The sequence below is a fragment of the Mustelus asterias genome, chromosome 1, assembly GCF_964213995.1.
Source record: "Mustelus asterias chromosome 1, sMusAst1.hap1.1, whole genome shotgun sequence".
NCBI classification, from domain to species: domain Eukaryota; kingdom Metazoa; phylum Chordata; class Chondrichthyes; order Carcharhiniformes; family Triakidae; genus Mustelus; species Mustelus asterias.
The window spans coordinates 70,685,785-70,700,427 of NC_135801.1; the positions used below are offsets into that span (position 1 = coordinate 70,685,785).

Genomic DNA, 14,643 nt, shown 5'->3' on the forward strand with positions numbered 1-14,643 from the left:
GTATAACTGTCAACATTTCTCTCTCTTGCAACAATTCAAAACATATCTGTGAATTAATTTTTGGATCTACTAATACAGCATTTGGCACCTAGACTAGTTTATTTTTTCACACAATGGTCCAAATTTTCCACAAAGTAACAATCACCATTGAATTGCCGCTCCACTCCTACTTTTCTGCATTACGACTCTACTCCAGATTTCTGGCCTGGTCCTCAGAGGACACTGGACATTCAAACTTACCTTATGGCAGCTGGTGCTGTTAAGATCCTGTCCCCATCCCTCCAGCGCTATGATGAAGCTCATTGTGGGACTGTACACCCTACATGATTAAAGGAGCTGACCTCTGAGGACCAGACATGCGATCCAAGATGCAGTTTGTGATTCATTAAAAATCCCAATGCACTGGCCACCACGAGAATTTTATAGGCAATTTGAACTTCTGATGGGCAAATTGCCTGCTCCCCAGAACCCTCCACGCAAGACTTCAACTCTCAAAGTCAAAGACTTTAGATAGTTCCGACTACTTGCCTGTATAGTTGCCCAGGAATCATTAGACAGAAAAATCCAAGTCTAACTCCTAGATAACTACACCACTGATCCCCAGACTCCCTCCTTGACTCCACTCTGACCGGACCTAACTACACTCTAAACCACTTATCTACATACCCATTTTCCCAAATCACTCACATGTCACCCGACCACCCTACCACTTGCCACCCTACCCCTTATACCCATCCACCTGCCATCCAACTTGCACACTACCATACACACCTGCCATCCTACCCACTTCCCAACTCTACCCACTTGGCCATTTTCCTCACCCACCTATCCGCTTACCTCACCCACAATAACCACTTGCTTAATTATCTACCATCCTAACCCTTTTACTCATTCATCCATTCACCCAATCACTAGCGTTCACCCATTAACCAACAATTACACTGGACATTTAAACTTGCCAGATGGCAGCTCGTGCCATAAAAAGTGACCATGTCCAGTTTTTCCTCTGACGCTGCAGCCTTCTGACGGAGCTCTTGGATGGAAACTGCTCTCTGCATTTCCAAAGAAACTGGGCTCAGAAGACCTGGCCAGAAATGCAGAGCAGTGTTGGAACAGGCACAAATAGGAGCTGAGTTGCACCCCAGTGGTGATTGCTGCACCAAGGAAGATTGGGGTCATATTTCCCATTCACGCCAATTCCATTATAATTTCAGAAAGTCAGGAAAGAATTCTTACTGTCTCCTTCGATAAACCTGACAGCTTTACATGAAATCATAATCAAAATCTGCATGACAGGAAGGAAGTCTTTGGTTTTTTTTTGTTATAGGTATTCTTCTGTTTGTAGACTACGGAAATGACTTGAGCCTCAGCATGCTAGAATTGGTCACTTTTTCTTCTTTCCATGAGAGACAACTTATTTGGGCTCTACTTCATGAATTTTGGCTCATGTGTTTATGATGCAAGATCGTATATCAAAAATGGTCCAAAGATGTGCGGGTTAGGTTGATTGGCTATTGCTAAATTGCCCCTGAATGTCAGGGGGACTAGCTAGGTAAATGCGTGGGATTATGGGGATAGGATCTGGGTGGGATTGTTGTTGATGCAGCGATGGGCCAAATGGCCTCACTCTGCACTGTAGGGATTTATGATTCTGTGATGCACTTGAACCACTGTTGGATAACAATGACAACAGTGGCATAATCTCCCCTGGGAACAGTTGGTGAACTAATTTTCCTCTAACCTTCTACTAGTACTTGTAGATTTTTTATATTAGGACAGGAGTTCATCCTCACCCCTGTCTCTATCAAATGTGATTCCAAAATAAACCAATTTAAAAATGACACTCAACTAGTGGGTATGGTACGCACATAATGAATCAGGAAACAAAAAACATGCAATATTATGAGAATAGCTTAAGAACATTTTAGTTTGCTTCTAAATGGCCCGATGTACATCTTCTGAAGCATTGGCTTTAGGACTGAACCAACGTATGCTGATGAGACTGTTATTTGAAGAACAAGGATTGTCAAGTAACCCTTGTGAGTATTTTTCCCTTTTTAAAAATATGTTAAATGTGTCACTTGTAATAGAATGCAGTGTAAAGATTTATTTGTACTTAGCAGATGCTAAATTTGTAGTGTAAATCCAAAGATAAGGCCTAACCAGACTCCAGAGCCTGCTCTGCATGGCCAGACTTATTTCTTAGTGTTGATCCATTCCATCTTCATTGGATCCTATGGTGGCCTCTGTATTGGAAGTGAACATTAATGGGTACAGATTTACTTCATCTATCTTACTTAAATCTGTCATAATCTTGTCACCTCTATCAAATTGACTAGAAAGAAGGCATTGTCTTATTAACAAGACGTTTTGCTCCTGTAATGAGAGTTTTGGTTGCAGAGTCCTTTAATTGTGTTGTATTAGACAGTGGCTGCATATCTACCGTGTGTGGAATTGACTGGTTAAAATGTTACCTGGACTCTTTAAATGCTGAAAATCAGAACAAGGTTAAAGAATTTGAAAGTTCCACAAGTTTCAGGTTTAGGGATTATAATACCCTGAAGTCACTGAAAAGAATGGTGATCCCTTGCAATATTGCCAGAGTGAATCATTTCAATAGCATAGATGTTGTGTCAAGTGAGATACCTTTGCTTCTGAGTAGACCATCGATGAAGAAAGCACTGTTTGAGCCTCTTAGTTACTGTTGAGTAAAGGAGACATGAGTTCTGCTTCTTCATAACATACCTTTATTTCTTTGCCCCAATTCCACACACAATTCTCCACCAACAAATAGTGCCACCTGTGGCCCCGTTATATATCAGTGACTTCTGTTGAATAATTGACATCAAATTAAGACTTAATTGGGAGGTCTGTTAACCCATTCCTAACAAAATTCCATCCTAACCTTGTAGCTAAAGTCCTTCATCCCTGGAACCATTCTCGCAAATCTCCTCTGCACCCTTGCAAGGAGCCTCACATCCTTTCTAAAGGGTGGTGACCAGAACTGGACACAATATTCTAGTTGTGGTCAGACCAGAGATTTATGAAGGTTCAGCCTAACTTCCCTGTTTTTGTACTTGATATTTCTATTTATGAAATAAAAGATCTCATATTCTTTGCTCACCACCCTCTCAGTATGTTCTGCCATCTTCAAAGATTTATGCACCCAAACCCTCAGGACCCTTTGTCCCTGCAGGCTCTTTAGAACTATGCCATTCAGTCTATAATGTCACTTCTTGTCCCTTCTGCCAAAATGCATCACCTTATACCTCTTGTATTAAATTTGATCATACTCATTCTGCTAGTGTATCTATATTCTGTTGCAGTCAATTTATATTATCCTTGCTATTTGCTACTCCAAGTTTAGAATCGTCAGCAAATTTTGTAATTTTACTCTCCATTCCATGATTTGAATCATATATCAACATATCCAAAAATGCAGTAGTCTGAGCAATGAACACTGGGAAAGACCACTATCATCCTCCAGTCTGAAAAATAACTATTTAACAGGACTCATTGTTTTCTGTCCTTAAGCCAATTCTTTATCCAAACTGACATTCCCCTTCCCATTCAAAGAGCCTCAATTTTGTTAACCAGACCTTTAGATGATACTTTGTCAAATGCTTTCTTAAAAATCATGTTGACAATATCCATTGCTTTCCCTTCATCAATCTTCACTTGCTTCATCAAAAAATTCAATTTGCTTGACTGTGCATTATCTGACTTTTACAAATCTATGCTGGTTACCCTTGATTAACTTAAACCTCTCCAAGCCCCTGTTAATTTTTCCCTGATTATTGTTTCTAAAACCTTACTCACCATTGATGTTAAACTAACTTGCCTGTAGTTTCTAAGAATGTCCTTTTATCCTTTCTTGAATAAGGATGTCACATTTGCCACTCGACCCAAGCCTTCGAAATGGGATTGGGTAGCAAATCATCTCTAATAGGACTCACTCCACCTCTTAATGACTTTAATCAGGCCATTGAAGTTGGCCTATTGGAATACGAACTCCCTGATTAACGGGCGCCTATGGCATACTAGCCTGAAAATGCCCGCTCTTGTCTGATCTTGGAAGCTAAGCAGACTTAGGCCTGGTAAGTACTTGGATGGGAGACGGCCTGGGAATACCAGGTGCAGTAGGCTACAGGAAAAGATATCCCTGATTAACGGGCTAAGTGATGGGCCAATCAGGGAGACTTTACTTTGTATATAACCGGGAGTGGCAGACGAACTGACACTCCCGAAGGTAGACTGCTGACTGACAGCACTCTGTATACTCCTGTTGGGATCGTAAATAAAGGGATTCTGGTGAAGGGACTTTGCCTCCGTGAACTTATTACAACTACCCACTTAAAATTACATTTACCGATAGAACATTTTGGAGTTTCATTTTATGTTAACTGCCATTTTGTTTTTGTATACCCTCTTTGCCAGCCTCATTTTTCTTTTCATGCCCTCTCAACTTATTTTAGTTCATCTGATTCTCACTTGAAGAATTTCATGACACCCATGATGCAGTCTCTATTTTGTTGTCTCATTCTATTCTCTATTCCTCTTGAGATAGAGTTCTGTCCAAAAAGCCGTGGCTTTGGTTCCCTGATCTTTTGACGTTGTTGGAATGAGATAGGAGAAATCATTGGTTGGCTTTCTGGGTGAACAGCCTGTATGGGGACTGATTAATATTTTTAAAACTCTACCCACCAAGCTGTCAGTGTTATTATGCACCATATTCCACCTTAAGCAGCATAACCACCTGAGCTAACAAGCCAATAAAAAATTCTTAAAGAGATAGATTAGTCAAGAAGGTCTATAGATGACCATGAAAGGCATAAGGGAATCTATTTCGAAATGTAATTTTCCTTATTGAAATTTACATTACTGTACTTTCTGATTTATTCACGTATTAATTTATTTTACCACTTCAAATTATTTTGGTCCTTTCTGAATATGTTTTTGAGAAGATCTTGAATTATATTGAACCAGCTGAGTTCAAATTGGCACAGCGGTAGAAATTTAATTGAGTTGACCTCATTTCCCAACATTGAATTCTATATGCCATAATTTTGCCTACTCAATCTATTTGCAATGTTTTCGCTGCTGGCCACGTTACCCTGCCATCTAACTTGCTGGCATCAGCAAACTTGCTGTGGCTTTGTATTCCTTCTCCAGGAAGAAGAAAATCAGGGAAATCAGCTTGGAGGGAAATTTATTTTTTTAACATTCCTTCATCTATCTGATATTTCGTGTTTAAACCCCCCAGAAGGTCTTACTGTTTTGATCGGGATAGAAACAACAAAAAAACAAAAAAAAAATTGTAATCTAAAGCTTTGAATGCAGTTCACTTGGAAACTAGAACAAACCCATCAGAACAGTTTTATGAACATGGTTTAATGTACCTGGCAACTCATGAATTTTGTTCTGTTTCAAATTCATGCATTGAGCTGTGAGAACTGCTGAAGGTTACTTAGATAACACTGAATAGTTGTCAAATTGTATTGCTTTCCAACCCATAGAAATACAACCTAATGCTTCTTTCTCTCTCACCAATTTCTCCCCTGAATGCTGAGTGATTTATGTTGTACCGCACTACATAGTACCTCAACCATTTTCCCATTGTTTAGGTGGATAGGCAGCATTGGCAAACAATTCCACTGAATAGTTAGGATCCCAGCTATATCGGATTCCCTTAGTCCATTCACACACGTGCACTTTCCATGAAGCATTACTGCATAGCCACTATCAGTGTGACCCCTGGTTGATTTTTCTTTCTTTCCCTTTCAAGCATACAGAAGCTGAAATTAAAGGCTCACTTTCCTGAGGGGTGTGGAGATTGCGTTCATTTTGGCATGTCCCAAGTTTTTTGGGTGGGAAGTGATCAGGAGCCCTAGGGAGAGGGGTAAGAGAAGAGTGAGAGGGAGGGTTTTGGAGGCCAGGCTCAGGTAATGCGTTCCCAGTGGGCAGGCCATGGCCTGTTACCAGGTGAACTCAACAAGCCCTACAGGTTGATCAATCAGTGATTCCTAAGGACCTCATGGGGATTATCACAGTTGTTGTCCAACCTCCAAAAGTGCATAAATGGACACAGTAAAACAGTTGTTGTGGGGACTTTACTTGGAGTTTGTATCTCTGCTAAGTTGGATGTACAATAAACTTGGTAAAGGTAAAAGGTATTATTCCTCCATCACAAACTAACAGTTAATACTAACAAGTGGACTGAAGAGGTCACCCAATCTCTGTTTGGACTCCCCAATGTAGACCATATTGAGGGTGTGAATACAAAGCAAAATAAGTACACAAAATTCTCTGTTCCACCCTTGAGGAGTGTTTGACGCCTTGATTGGTGAGGAGACGGGAGGTAAAAGGGAGGGTTCTGCACCTCCTGTCCTTGGAAGGAAAAGTGCCATGGGAAGAGGGGGGCTGTTTTTGGGAGTGATTAAGTAGTAGGTCGGGGTGTCATGTGTCATGGAGGGAGCAGTCCTTTCTCAGTACTGAAAAAGGAAAGGAGGGGAAATGTGTTGGCATCATGCTGGAGGTGGAGACATGGCAGAGGATCGGTTGCATATGAAGGCTGATGTGGTGGAAGGCGTGGAACCCTCTCTCAATTATAGCAGAGAGAAAGGGATGAGAGCTGAAGTGCAGGAAATGGGACAGACACAGTGGAGGGCCTTGTCGACCACAGTAGCAGTTGGGGGAGGGGGCTAGAATGGATCCTTGGTTGAGGGAAAAGGAAGACTTCAGAAGTGCTGATATGGATGGTGACTTTGTCAAAGCAGAGGCAACTCAGATTGTGAAACTGAGCTGGAGGATAGAGGAGTGTTAATATAGTGAGAGAAGAGTAAGGAAATGTCATGAAGATAGCTGTGAGAGCCAATGGGCTTATAGTGAATATTTGTTGATAGCTTATTTGCAGAAAGGCAGACAGAGAAGGCAAGGGAGGAAAGGAAAGAGTTCGAAATGGACCATGCATAAATAAGAAAAGGGTAGAAATTTGATGAAAAGTTAATGCTTTTTTCACTTCAGGCGAGAACAAGAAATGGCACTGATAAGTCATTGATGTATTGGAGAAGGATGGAAGGGAGGGGGGGGGGGGAGCTGAGTAGAACTGGAACAAAGAATGATGCACATATCCCACAAAAAGGCAGGTACCTTTTATAGGGATGAACTAAGTGCAGTTAAAGGAGAAGTGTTCAATGTGTGAATAAGTTCAGGCAGGCGGAGAAGGATGATATTAGATGGAGATTAGTTGGACCTCCATTCAATTAAGATGTGGAGATCCTTCAAACCATCCTGATGGGGGAATGAAGATGTAGAGAGATTGGACATCTATGGTGAAGAGGTGTTAGTCAGGGCCAGGAAATTGGAAACTGTTAAAGTGACAAAGGTATTGGGAGATTCACGATATAGGTGAAGAGACTGGACAAGAAGAGAAAATATAATTGAGATAGGAAGAAATATCAGTTCCCTGGGACAGAAACAGGCTGAGAAAAATGGACTGGATTTTACCAGCCTCTCAGAATTGACAGAGAGATTCCATGGCTCACAGAGTGGTCCCCAGCAGCAATGTTCTCACCAACCACCCATTCCACTCCCTCCAGCCTGCCTCACTTGAGGGTGCTGGGGCCTGCCTCAATTGCCCCAGAACCCTCATACCTCAATTGTCCTCTTAGCTAGATGCAGTCCCAGTGGCGACCACTTCTGCCAGTGGTACTGCTGAGCTGGCAGCCCTCTGTATGGCCAATAACCATGGGATGCAGGGCCTCTGGCCTAAAGGTACAGATGCCCAACAGATTTCTGTCCTTTAAAGAGTGCACTGAAGGCAGTTAATTAGTTGCTGCACAGATGAAAAGTTAGGCCAGATGTCCTGCTAACAGCTCAGTTGCAGTTGCTGCTGGTTTTCTGACCCATAACTGGTACTGTCACACCCACAAAGTTCTGATAGGTCTACCATGGCAGTCCTGTTTGCAGATCTGGGGAAGATGGCAGAGTGGTTAGCACTGCTGCCTCATAGTGCAAGGGACCCAGGTTTAATTCTGGCCTTGGGTGACTGTCTGTCTTGTTATAATCCAGGTCAAAAGCTCCAAGGTGGTTTATGAAGTCAGCCTCGATCATAGGTATTGCACTTTGAATTTGGCGTGGGTAAGCATAAGATGTTTCACTCCAGGTATGACTCAAATGACCCACCAGGGAGCTTTTGTCAAAGTTTCTTTAAGAATACAGTTAACAAATAATAAGAAAAATCAGCAATAATTTTTACCAATTACAAAAAACATAACTATAACATTAGATAAATCTTAACAGCTAAGAATATTGTTCCAAACTAAACAAATCCCACAAATAAACACCCCGTTCTTGGCTTAGCACAGAAAGCAAGTATGCTCACATGATGCTGGAGTTTGCAGCTTTGCAACACCTTCTGTGAATTAGTCCTTTGGATATGGAATTGAAACACTGAGGCTTTCCAGCCCTGGAACTTTCAGCACACTTCGAGACAGAGACATTACTTGCCTCTAGCTTCGAGCTAGCCAGCCACCAACCGCAAAATTTCCAATGCAGGGAGAGAGACAAGGACATTCCTTCAGCCTGCAGTCCAAACAGCCCCTGCCAAATTGAAAGTAAAGACCTTTGGATTTCTCCTGGGGGGAGAAAAACTATCCAAAGGCACGTGACCCGCCAATCAGTTACAAATTAACAATTCCCAAAAGGGTCATAAAACTCCAGGACACGGCATTAGGCTCAGATTAAAATGAACAAGATGCCAATTATATTCCTTCAGCAACAATTCGATACCTGCTCACAGACAGTTTGATACCAAAATCAAAAAGACCAGACCTGCTTTAAAAAATACAAAGAACACAATTAAAATACATTTCTTAAAGGCACAGTAGCATCACAGTGTGGATTCTGCACATTCTCCCCATGTCTGCATGGGTTTCCTCCGGGTACTCCGTTTCCTCTCACAGTCCAACAATGTGCAGGTGAGGTGGATTGGCCATGCTAAATTGCCCCTTGGTGTTGGGGCAATTGGTGGGGTGGATGTGTGGGGTTGTGGGGATGGGGTGATGTTGGTGTGGGCTCGATGGGGCGACTGGCACTGTAAGGATTCTGTGATTCTATAAAGAGATAAACGCATCCTGATTGGGTTTGGGTCAATGAGGTTGGATGCTGTGGTTTTCATGAGGAACAAAACATCAGCTTTCAATAAGGCACTTCACAGCTTTTCGGATTCAACAGTGGATTTTACAATTTCAGATTGCAAACTGCTCCCATTTTGTTTTTTTTTTACAGGTTCGGTTTTAGTCTTATTTTACCATTGCTTTTGATTCAGGTGACCGGTGTTCAACATTCTGCCATTCACATCTCCTTTAGACATATCTTTTGTTTCTTTACTTCTCCCATAACCACTTCGTTTGACCCTGCATCACCATTCTTTTTCCTGTCATCCACATCCATCACAGACCGTTGTATTATTTTTCCACCCTCCCCACCTTCACTTCCTTGAAACATTCAACACTATTTCTCTCTCCACAGACACTGCCGGACCTACTTCCAGCATTTTTTGGTTTCTTTTTCAGATGTTCAGCACCCACTGTAATTTGCTTTTGTCATGTATGACCCCGGTTAGAAGTGTCAACTGAGAATGACACAGGAGTTTGATCCCATCTGCCCAAGAGATGCATAGTGGTCACTGGAGAGTTCCAGGACTGGGAACTTATCACTCCTCCTTATTGCTGGAATATTATGCCTAATCGTAACACAACCAGAAATGTCCCAACTGGGACGGTTCCAGATAAAAATGCAACAATACTAAAACACAAATTTTGACAATGTCAGTTCAGCTGCCTGCTGATACAAAGAATCTCGAGAGTGCAGAAGGAGGCCAATTGGCCCATCGAGTCTGCACCGACTCTCTGACAGAGCATCTTGCCCAGACCCTATGCTTGTAACCCCACATATTTACCCCACCAATCGTCCTGACCGACACGTCTTGGGACACTAAGGAGCAATTTAGCATGGCCAATTCACCTAACCTCCACATCTTTGGACTGTGGAAGGAAACCAGTGCACCCAGAGAAAATGCACTCAGACATAGGGAGAATGTGCAAACTCCCCACAGACAGTCACCCAAAGCTGGGATTGAACCTGAGTCCCTGGCATTGTGAGGCAGCAGTGCTAACCACTGTGCCACCATGCCACCCCAAGTGTTTTGTCCATGGATCTGGCACCCCATTGGCTTTCAATATTCCAGTGGTTGCAGATGATATATTGAAAAACTTAAATCCAGTGTTTCTACAATTATTTCATAGAATCCCTACAGTGCAGAAGGGGGCCATTCAGCCCATACAATCTGCACCGATTCTCCGACAGATAATCTTACCTAGGCCCACCTCCACCCTATCCCTGTAACCCCACACATGGTCAATCCACCTAACCTCTGCATTTTTGGAGTGCGAGAGCAAACCGGAGCACCCAGAGGAAACCCACACAGACACGGGGAGAACAGTCACCCACGGCCAGAATTGAACCCTGGCAGGTGCCTGGCACTGTGAGGCAGCAGTGCTATCCACTGTGCCACCTTTCGATCAACATTACACAGAAGCTCCAGAAAAGCTATTTATTATCTTTATTTAACATGTCGTGAAAAACAGATTCTGTAAGTTTCAGTCCTGTGCTATACATGGTGGACATTTAAAAGACTGAAAGCTATGTGTATCATAACGCTGACATGAAACTTATATCATTTATTATTTTCTACTCTACATCATCGTCTATTTCTTCAATAGGGCCCTGCACATATCCATCTTAGCGCAATGCATATACTGCAATAACAAGGATTCCCTTACAGTGCGCCACTATTGGATTGATCAGGCTTGTGAGTAAGCACAGAAAGATTTGTTATGTACTTTTATCAAAAAGAGGCAGAGACTGGTCTTTCAAGTCATCAGCATCAAGTAATGCATTGCAGATGTGCTACAAGAATCCCAGCTGTTCATCATTCTGGCGCATTTTTTCCTCTGATAATCGGTGAGTCCTCCATTCATCTTTATGAGAAATTAATTGGTGGGAGGGACTTCATTGGAAAGAATACACTCCACTTCGAGTATTATCCTAAAGTCTCTCTTTAAAACATTGAATAACATCATCTGGAGTATTTTCTTGAAAAGAAATAGTGAAGAAAGATGAATGCTCTTCCAAGAAGTTGCATTTGTAGGATCAATCTACGTAGAAGAATGATTTCCAAAGATCTTTGTTAGTCTGGGGGAAGTGGATGGTGGGGAGGCAGAACCTAAGCTTGTCAGTGAAGCTATCTGTCTGAACACGAAGCCGATTTCGCCGGCAAAACAGTGCCAGAGGAGGCGAGAAACTGGGCGAGTTTCTGATTTTTCACCACTCACCCGATTGTACCACCTCGCCTTGCAAAAGGATGAGTGGGGCAAGGTCGTAAGATCGCGCCTTTAGTAATTTTTTGCGGAAATTCTGCCCGTAATCCATAACGTTTACCTATGTTAAACTTAATTTGCCAATTATTTGCCCATTTTGTAAGTTTATTAATGTCCTCCTGTTATTTGTTGCAGTCGTCCTCAGTGTTGACTGTTCTCACCAATTTGGTGTCATGCATAAATTTAGGAATTGTTATTTGGATTCCAAGGTCAAAATCATTGATATAAATTGTGAACAGCAGTGGCCCCAGCACTGATTCCTACTGAACACCACTTCCACTTTCAACCACTTTGAATATCTACCCATCACACACTCTGCTTCCTGGCTTGAAGCCAGCCAGCAATCTATTATGCCACTTGTCCCCTGACTCTACATTCTCTGATCTTATGCCTGAATCTATTATGGGGCATTTTATTGAAGCTTTTTTCAAACTCCAGACATAGCCAAATATGGTGTTTACGAAACCGTGTACTTAGCATGCAGTCGAAAATCTCAGGACATTGCAGTTAGGTAATCGCCTACTCCACCCTTACATAAAGTAGGTCCTACAACACTGGGCCAGTCAATTTTGACCTGAAATTAAAGAATTGCTTAAAACTATCCTCTCTCAAACAACGTCTTATCAGGCATGCAAATCAGATGGTATGATTATGGTGTATATTTTAAAAGCAATAAGAAGATCATAACAGAGAATCTTTCTGCATCCTTCACATACCATAATGATACTGGAGTGCAGGAACTAGAGTAGGTCTTTTATTACCTTGAGACTGTTTCACCAATCAATGAGATCGTGGTTGATCTATGACCTAACTCGATATGCTCATCTTTGCCCGTATCCCTTAATATCTTTGGATAACAACTATCTTTCATTCTCAGACTGAAAATTAACAACTGATCTAGCATCAATTGCCATTTGTGGAAGAGAGTTCCAAACTTCTACCACCCTTTGTGCGAAGGACTGTTTCCTAATTTCACTCCCGAATGGTAGGGCTTTAATTTTTAGACCATGCCTCCTACTCCTTAACACCTTAGCCAACAGAAATAATTTCTCGGAATCTACTCTTGCTGTTCCGCTTAATAGTATTTTAAAAGTTTGATCTAATCACTTCCTAACCTTTTAAATTCAAAGGAATACAACCCTAGTTCATTTAGTCTCTCTTCATAGATTAACCCTAAAAGTCCAGTTATTATTCTGGTAAATCTATGCTACATTCCCTTTGAGACCAATATGTCCTTCCCAAGGTGTAATGTCCAGAACTGTTTAATTTCTCATTAAATCATCTCACTTAATGGCAGAACATGTTCAAGGGGCACGTGGGGCAAAATGACCTACTTCTGTTCCTATGTTTCAGTGCTGACTTAAGAACAGTACAGCACAGAACAGGCCCTTCGGCCCACGATGTTGTGCCGAGCTTAACATTTGGTTCACCCATTATAGTTAACCTATTTGCAGATCTAGATCTCTCCAGCTCACCAAAGAAACTGGTGGTGGTGACAACTTCAACTCTTTCCCTGGCCTCTAAAGCTGAATCAAACTTTTCACAAATTTGCTGTCCTGCATGGCCTTGCACTGAGCTCCCATATCCACGTCATTACCAACTTCCATGTTTATCTAACATTTTCCATCACTGCTCCACCTTTGTTTATCTGCTGCTGATAACCCTCCTCCATGGCTTAGGTCCTTAGACTCTCCAATCTTCTTCTGGCTGATCCCTCAGCTTTCACTCTGCATAAGCTTGATCTCAAAGCTCTACCTCCCATATCCTTACTTGTGCCAAGCCCATTCACCCATCACCTATACTTGCTGACCTACAACTTGGAGTCCTCCAACACCTCAATTTGAAAATTCTCATCAGTGTTTTCAGATTCCTTCAGGGCCTCGCCCTTGTTATCAATGTGACCTCCTCCGACCCTACAGCTCTTCAAAATCTCCCAATTTTACCCTCTTGCACATCTCTCATTTTTACTGCTGTACCATGACTGCTGTGCCTTCAGCTGTCTCGCTCTGAGTTCTGGAATTCCATCCATAAACTTCATTACCTCGCTTTCCTTCGTTAAGGTGCTACTACGTCTTTAACAAAGGTTGTGGCCTCCTGTCCTAATATTGCCTCATGTGGCTTGGTGTTGAATTTTGTTTGATTTTTGCTCCTTTGAAGTGTTTTAAAGCACTATTCCAAACTATAGTTCTAAGTACAATATAAATGCAAGTTGTTGTTTTGATCAGATCACATAGTTACCATCTCTAGTGCTATTTGGATCTCTGACCACTGATGTATTGCCAGTTGCTGATCTTGACCACCAAGCAGGAAAAGTAGCAGTCAGGAGGAGGCCATTTGGAGTACAATTAAAAGGATCTTGGGATGCACTAAAGAAAATCTGTGCAGAAATGTTTCACTTTCTCACATTACTGCCACATGGATTTTAAAGACTTCCTCGATTAATGCCTTTATTGCTGTAGTGCTGCCAAAGGTTTGGCAACTGCTCAGAACTGCTGCTGCCAGTAATACACTGTATTTCATCACTTCCCATTAAGGAACTTCTGCAGTACCTTCATAATCATTCATTCTGCTGGATTTCCCACTCCCCAGAGCAATTGGCTGTCTTCTGATGCCATATTTTCCCCTTGATAACTAGGTGAATTTAATATAAGTCCAACCACAAAAATAATCCAGGCCCCACATCAATTCATATGACCTGGAAGAATGACGCCTGCTGGCATTGCACAAGTTATAAAAATTACCCCCACAGGTTTGGATCGTAAAGCATTTCATTTTTCTGCAACTTCAGTGATTTTTCCACAAATCTGATCTGCAAGCTTTGCGATGTTCAATTATTCACTTTTTGCCCCATGTTCTACTTTGTTGCCGTGTTTTCACCCAATGCAATTCTCCAGTACACACAAGACCTTGTAATATCGTGTTGGACAGACAGCTGTTGCTCAACCCCAAAGTGCCTTTCTTCTTCATTGTGCACCCTTTACATAATGTAGGAGCGCAGTCTATCATGATAAACTCTGACAAAACTAGCTGCTGAGCACGTTCTTGAAAGGTTCCTGTGCCACTGCAAATAGATAATGTTACATGTGGTCTGCTCAGATGTCGCTGACCTGGAATATTTTCCGATGTTGGGACAATTTGAATAATTTTAGTGAGCTCCTTGACCTTGGAGAGTCCACCTGGAACAAGGCTGCCATGGTTTTGA

The 14,643-nt window shown here is 42.0% G+C and overlaps 1 protein-coding gene and 1 pseudogene across 8 annotated transcripts in view; both read left to right on the forward strand.

Moving 5' to 3' along the window:
* Positions 1-14,643, forward strand: part of ank2b (ankyrin 2b, neuronal) — an 876,340-nt gene that overhangs the window by 306,291 nt on the left and 555,406 nt on the right. The gene's annotated exons all lie outside the window — the stretch shown is intronic.
* Positions 4,029-4,146, forward strand: LOC144501988 (5S ribosomal RNA; annotated as a pseudogene).